This window comes from Perognathus longimembris, chromosome 2 (genome assembly GCF_023159225.1).
Source record: "Perognathus longimembris pacificus isolate PPM17 chromosome 2, ASM2315922v1, whole genome shotgun sequence".
Taxonomy (NCBI): domain Eukaryota; kingdom Metazoa; phylum Chordata; class Mammalia; order Rodentia; family Heteromyidae; genus Perognathus; species Perognathus longimembris.
In genome coordinates this window covers 82,416,496-82,422,661 of record NC_063162.1, presented here as the reverse complement: position 1 = coordinate 82,422,661, position 6,166 = coordinate 82,416,496, and positions in this window count along the sequence as shown.

Below are 6,166 nucleotides of genomic sequence, written 5' to 3'. Positions count from 1 at the left end.
CTTGCTGACTAACCAAGATATCCTAAGGTACCAAAGCCCAAGACAGTGAACAGCCAACAGCTAACAGCTGGCATGGGCCGGTGTACCCAGCCTTGGTTCTTCACAGCCATGCCTTTGTACTCTGCTCTCTCAGCTCACTTGGCTCATAACTCCTGACTTTGGCCCTCACATTCTTAATTTTGTATTTTTGCTCCGTATTGATTTCTGCTTTTCAATGCCTTCTCCAGGAATGCTGGGTGAAAACAGTCATAAATTGCAATGTCCATATGTGAAAATGGAACCAAATGACTTGAGAGTATGGGTGGGGTTAAAATAGATGGCGGAGAATGATGTGAAGGGTGACATTGGTCAGGATTCATTATACTAATAAATTAACACATTGAATTGAAAAAGAAAATCAATGCTGGGATAGGCACCAGTGTCTCATGCATATCATCTTAGCTACTCAGGAAGCTGAAATCAGTTCAAAGCCAGCTAGGGCAGGAAAGTCTGTGAGACTCATCTCCAATTAAGCACCAGAAAACTGGAAGTGGTGCTGTGGCTGAAAGCAGTAGAGTGTTAACCTTGTTCAGAAAATCTTAGGGACAGCACCCCAGCCCTGAGTTCAAGCCCAACAACAACAAATTAATGGTAAAAAAAAACCCAAACCTATAAAATAGCATAATACTTTCTGTCCCTGACAATACCTCCAGTTAAGACTAAAGACTACCTGATCTCATGCTTCTTTTAGTTATCATAGAAAACCATAGGCATCATAGGGGACAGAATAGACCTCAGCATTGTGGGGTGACAAGGAAGGAAGAGCAGCCTTCCAACCTGCCAACAGAACTGTGAAGGGCAATCAAATGAAGCATCCTTTGGAATTGGGTTGCCTGCCTTTATCAGTACAGAAGAAGCATGATGGAAGCCAGAGCATAAACACTTGCCTGCTCTCTGCCCATGACTCAAAATTCCTCCAAACCCATGGTCAATGTGGGCTGGACTGTGTCTGGCTTCACTGTAACCATTCCTAGAGAGCTGTCTCCATTCAGAGGCTGACTGTGTCTGCACAGAGCTGAGGAGATCTGCAATAAAACACACAGTGTCTGGAATGTGTCAAGTACATATGCCTTGGTCTCTCGACAGGCCTCATAAATCTAGAGGCAACAACTCCAGTTCCTCCACTCCACACAGACCAAGCTCTACAGCCACTCACCAGACCCAGCCTTTTGTAGGTACTCAGCAGAGAGGATTTGCAATGCAAACCCCATGGTGAATTTTCATTAAAAAAACCACACAACAAAGTGCAAAAAAAATCAGCAAAATAAGACAAAAAAATTCCATCAATCCTCTATAAAGCAATCTTATTTTTTCTTCTTGGAGGTTTGAACTCAGGAAATTAAGCTTGCTAGGCAGGCACTGTACTATTGGAACCATGCTCTAGTATGCTATGTGCAGGGGAGAATTTCAATGGTGTAATTCCTTTGAACAACTAAATTAGAGTCTCACAAAATGAATACCAGGAAGCTGCTCCTTGAGCTATCAGGGAGAAGAGGAAGTCGAGGGAAGCAGGGCAGATGAATGAAAGGTGGGAGAATACAGTCATAATATTCCACATATATATGTTAAAATTGAAATGGGAAAATTGAGGGGTTGTATGGGATTGAGACAGATGGGGAAGAATGATGAAAGGGGCAGTGACATTGATCAAGATGCACTGTGCTTAAAAACTGACATGTTGAGTTGAAACTCCTCTGTACAACTACTTAGAGATAAACTGAATAATAAACCACATATATTAGTGCATATAGGTATATGAATGTATATATACAGACATACACACACATATATAGAGAGAGATACATTTTCCCCTTGAATTCTCATCTTGCCTCCTAAAGTCTACTTTCTGAATTTTGCCTATTTGTCATATTCCTTCTCTCTGAGCTATCAAACATTCGCCTGGGAATTTGATTCTCCAGAGGATTTAGTGGTTGGTAGTACCCCATATCTGTTCTCCAATAAATGCACTTGGGACTTGTGACTGGGCATGTGACTCCTTACCCAGAATAGATTCCAAGCTCCAGAGAGCAAGAGGTAGATTAGCTACATTGTACTGACTGGGCTCTTACAGCTCTGACACATGTTCTTTTTTGTTGGTGGTGGTCATGGGGCTTGAACTCAAGGACTGGACACTGTCCCTGAGCTTTTTTGCTCGAGGCTAGGCTCACAGTCACAGTCACAGAGCCATATCTAGTTTTCTGGTTGTTAACTGGAGATAAGAATCTCACTGACTTTCCTGCCCAGGCTAGCTTTGAATGTAGATCCTCAGATCTCAACTTTCTGAGTAGCTAGAATTACAGGCGTGAGTCACCAGTGTCCAGCTGACATATTGTTCTTAATAGCTGGAGACAAACATGTTCCCAGCTTTTGTCCTCATTCCTGTAATACTGTGTTTGGAACTAATGAATGATTGTGTGGTGGCTACATGGTCTGAGCAGGGCAACTGAAGAGAAAGAAGACAGGTTCCTAATGTATAATTCAATATTTTATTTATTATTTTATCTTACCACAAAAATTTACTTAGAAATCAGTAGTACAGAGATACATTTAAAAAATTGTTGCTTATTGGGGAAGTGGCACTGTGGTTCAAGTGGTAAAGCACTAGCCTTGAGTACAAAGAGGCTCAAGGACAGCATCTGGACCCTAAGTACGAGCCCCACAACTGACAAAAAAAATTTGTTACTTATTGGTAAGTAAGCTATATTTCCTAATTAGCTGTTGTTTAAATAAAGAAGTCAAAGAAATTAGCATTTCTCTAATGATAAGGAAGACTAAATAACTTTTACTATGTTTAAAGTCCAGTGTTATGTACTCTTGTGAATTGTCCGACCATATCTTCTATCTACTCTTCATCCTAATGCAAAATTATTTTTCCCTTCCAATATATTGTTTAAACTGTAACATATTTTTCCAAGCTCTATTTTTTTTCTTTTTTCTTTTTTTTTGCCAGTCCTGGGCCTTGGATTCAGGGTCTGAGCACTGTCCCTGGCTTCTTTTTGCTCAAGGCTAGCACTCTGCCACTTGAGCCATAGTGCCACTTCTGGCCGTTTTCTATATATGTGGTGCTTGGGAGTCGAACCCAGGGCTTCATGTATAAGAGGCAAGCACTCTTGCCACTAGGCCATATTCCCAGCCCCCCAAGCTCTATTTATTTATTTATTTATTTTTTTGCCAGTCCTGGGCCTTGGACTCATGGCCTGAGCACTGTCCCTGGCTTCTTTTTGCTCAAAGCTAGCACTCTGACACTTGAGCCACAGCGCCACTTCTGGCCATTTTCTATATATGTGGTGCTGGGGAATCGAACCAAGAGCTTCATGTATAGGAGGCAAGCAGTCTTGCCACTAGGCCATATTCCCAGCCCCATCAAGCTCTATTTTTTTTATACGCATTGTTCCTTAAAAAAATAATGTGGGCTAAGAATGTGGCTTAATGTTAGAATGCTTGCCTATGTGTTGGACAGAGGGGCTACCATTTCATAAGTCAGGTAATGAGTACATTTTCCTTTTTGGATGATGCAACTGCTTCCTTTACTTCCCCACTCCTACCCCTGCATACAAGTTACAAAGGTCATTTTCCACATAGTATATATTGATATAGCATGATTGCATTTGTTTACCCTTCCTCCCTCTCTTTCTGTGTTCTTGCTTGGCTACACAAAGGGGGAAAAAATCCAAAGCAAAAACAAATACCACCACCACCAAAAACAACAGCAGCAGCACAGTTCATGTCAATAGCTAGCATTTTAACTGTTCAGAGAAGTTAGACCTTGGTATTTCTCCCTCAAGGGTTCTCCTTTCCTTTGACTATGTGTGAATGCCTAGAGTCCTGTATGGGTATCCTGTTGAGTTATATTTTAGCTCTAGCTTCCACATTTGAAAGAAAATATGTGCTATTTGTTTCTTTGAGCTTGGATTACCTTACTTAGCATGATTTGTTCTAGGCACTGTTCTTAAAATGAGAACCTAAAATTTTCCACTTAAGGACTACTTTGAATTTTTCTTTATCAGATTTCTGTAGTTTTTACCATATGAGAGAAAGGAAATAAATAATATAATCTATCATTTGATTCTCCCGCCCTTTTGGGGTAGAAAAGAGTATTGAAGTCAGATACCAGTGGCTCATGCCTATAATCCTAGGTAGTCAGGTGGTTGAGATATGAAGATCTAGGGAAGGAAAAGGCCCAGAGATTCTTATCTCCAATTAATCACCCAAAAGCCAGAGGTATGGCTCTTGTGTTAGAGTGCTAGCTTTGGGCAAAAAAGCTTAGTGACAGAGCTCAGGCCCAGAATTCAAACCCCAAGACCAACACCAAAAAAAAAAAAAAACAAAAGTCATAATATTGATGACAAAGTTCGCATTTAGACCCCTTGATTTTCCCTTTCAAATCTTTAGTTGAGTGTTATATTTAACTGGCCCTGCTTGCCTGAAAATGTTTGAACTTTGGTACTGTTCTTGCTTGATACTTTTTTTTTTTTTTACTATTAATTTACTTTCTTGTTATTGTAGAGATGATGTACAGAGGGATTACTATGATGTAAGTCAGGTAATGAGGACATTTCCTTTCCTTCAGTGTCTTCTGTTCCCTCACCATCTCCCTGTTTCTCCTTCCTGTCTCCACCCAGCTTGATACTTTTGAGGAGCAAAAGAGAAGAAGAAAGATTCAAAAGGGCTTTTTGTGGATGGAGAAGAACTAATCAGTTCTTTTCTATGTTCTTGATTTTAGGGATGCTGATAAAATGCTTTGTTTAGGAAAAGGGTGGTTGCTGGGCCTCCAACTCATTCTTGATTAAACTTAGACAAAACCAATGAAAAACTTAGACAAAATCATAAAGTGCTATCTCTCCTTCTTACCCCAAACCCTGGTCCTAGGAAATAGTCCAAAGCTCCTTGGCTCTGAAGGGAGGCATGATTAGAAACAGAGCAGTGACAGCCTCCGGTTTTGAGACCTAAACCATTTGGATTCGCATAGTTCTCAGATGGCCCAGGAAGGCCTCTGCTTGGTCAAGGATCTGCACAATCCCTTTACTTAATAGGATGCTGTCTGAATTTCCCCACTTAACCTTAAACTTGGGTCATGGTCTAAAAGGAAATGGTTCTGTAATCATTCTAAATGGCAAAAGAGAGCAAAGAAGTTATGGCCATTAATTTTCTCCTGTTTCAGGATTTTGAAACTCAAAGTTGCAAAGCCCCAACAAAGCCCAAAACATAATTAAATCTCCATAATATGACATTCACATGACTCAGCTTTTCCCATTTTTCTCACAGCTTTTATCAAAGAAGATGCTATTCATAGAACTGTATCTCTTGCCAATCTCAAATGAAACATTATCAGACATTCATGCCTAACTTCTCAGGAGGCTGAGATCTGAGGATTGAGGTTTGAAGACAGCCCACACAGAAAAAAAAAATCTGAGAGATTCTTCTCTTAAATTAATCACCAAAAACAGGGAAGTGGAGGTGTGCCTCAAAGGCAAGAGCTAAGGGAAAGCATAAGGTCCTGAGTTCAAGCCCCAATACCAACAACCAAACAAACATTATTAGAGTTAAGTTGGTTAGTGGTCTGCAGATAATTCAGGGCAGAGGGAAGATAGTCACATAAGTAAATAAAAATGTAAGAGCAACTACAGGTAGGCACACTTTTTTTTTATGGGAGCATACCTAAGGGATAGATGGGTATGCTTAGGAACTGAAGGATATTTGGATCTGTGAAAGCTTTATAGAGAAGACAGAGTGTGAATAAAGTCGGCTGCTGGAAAGCAGGGCAGACTGATATGTTGATGGAGAGCATCTTCATTGGGAACAGCACAGCAAGCACAGCCTTGGCAGTAGTTCAGCGAGACACCAGCATCTGCCACTCTGGCATTTCTAGCTCTCTCATCTCTATGGACAAGGCCACCTGGCTCTTTGTCACCTTGCTGAGATACTTCTGACCACAGATAATCTGCTAATGAAGCTCAGCTTTGTTCCAGAATCCCAGCTGGGGCCCACAGAGCTGGTCTAGCACCACCCTGGCTGCCCATGGCTTAGTACTATCCTGGACAGACATATGGCTGAAGGCCATCTTCTCCATGTCTGTCTTGCTCCCCTCCTCTTCATCCCTTGACTTGTCTTCTAAGAGCCAAAGTGG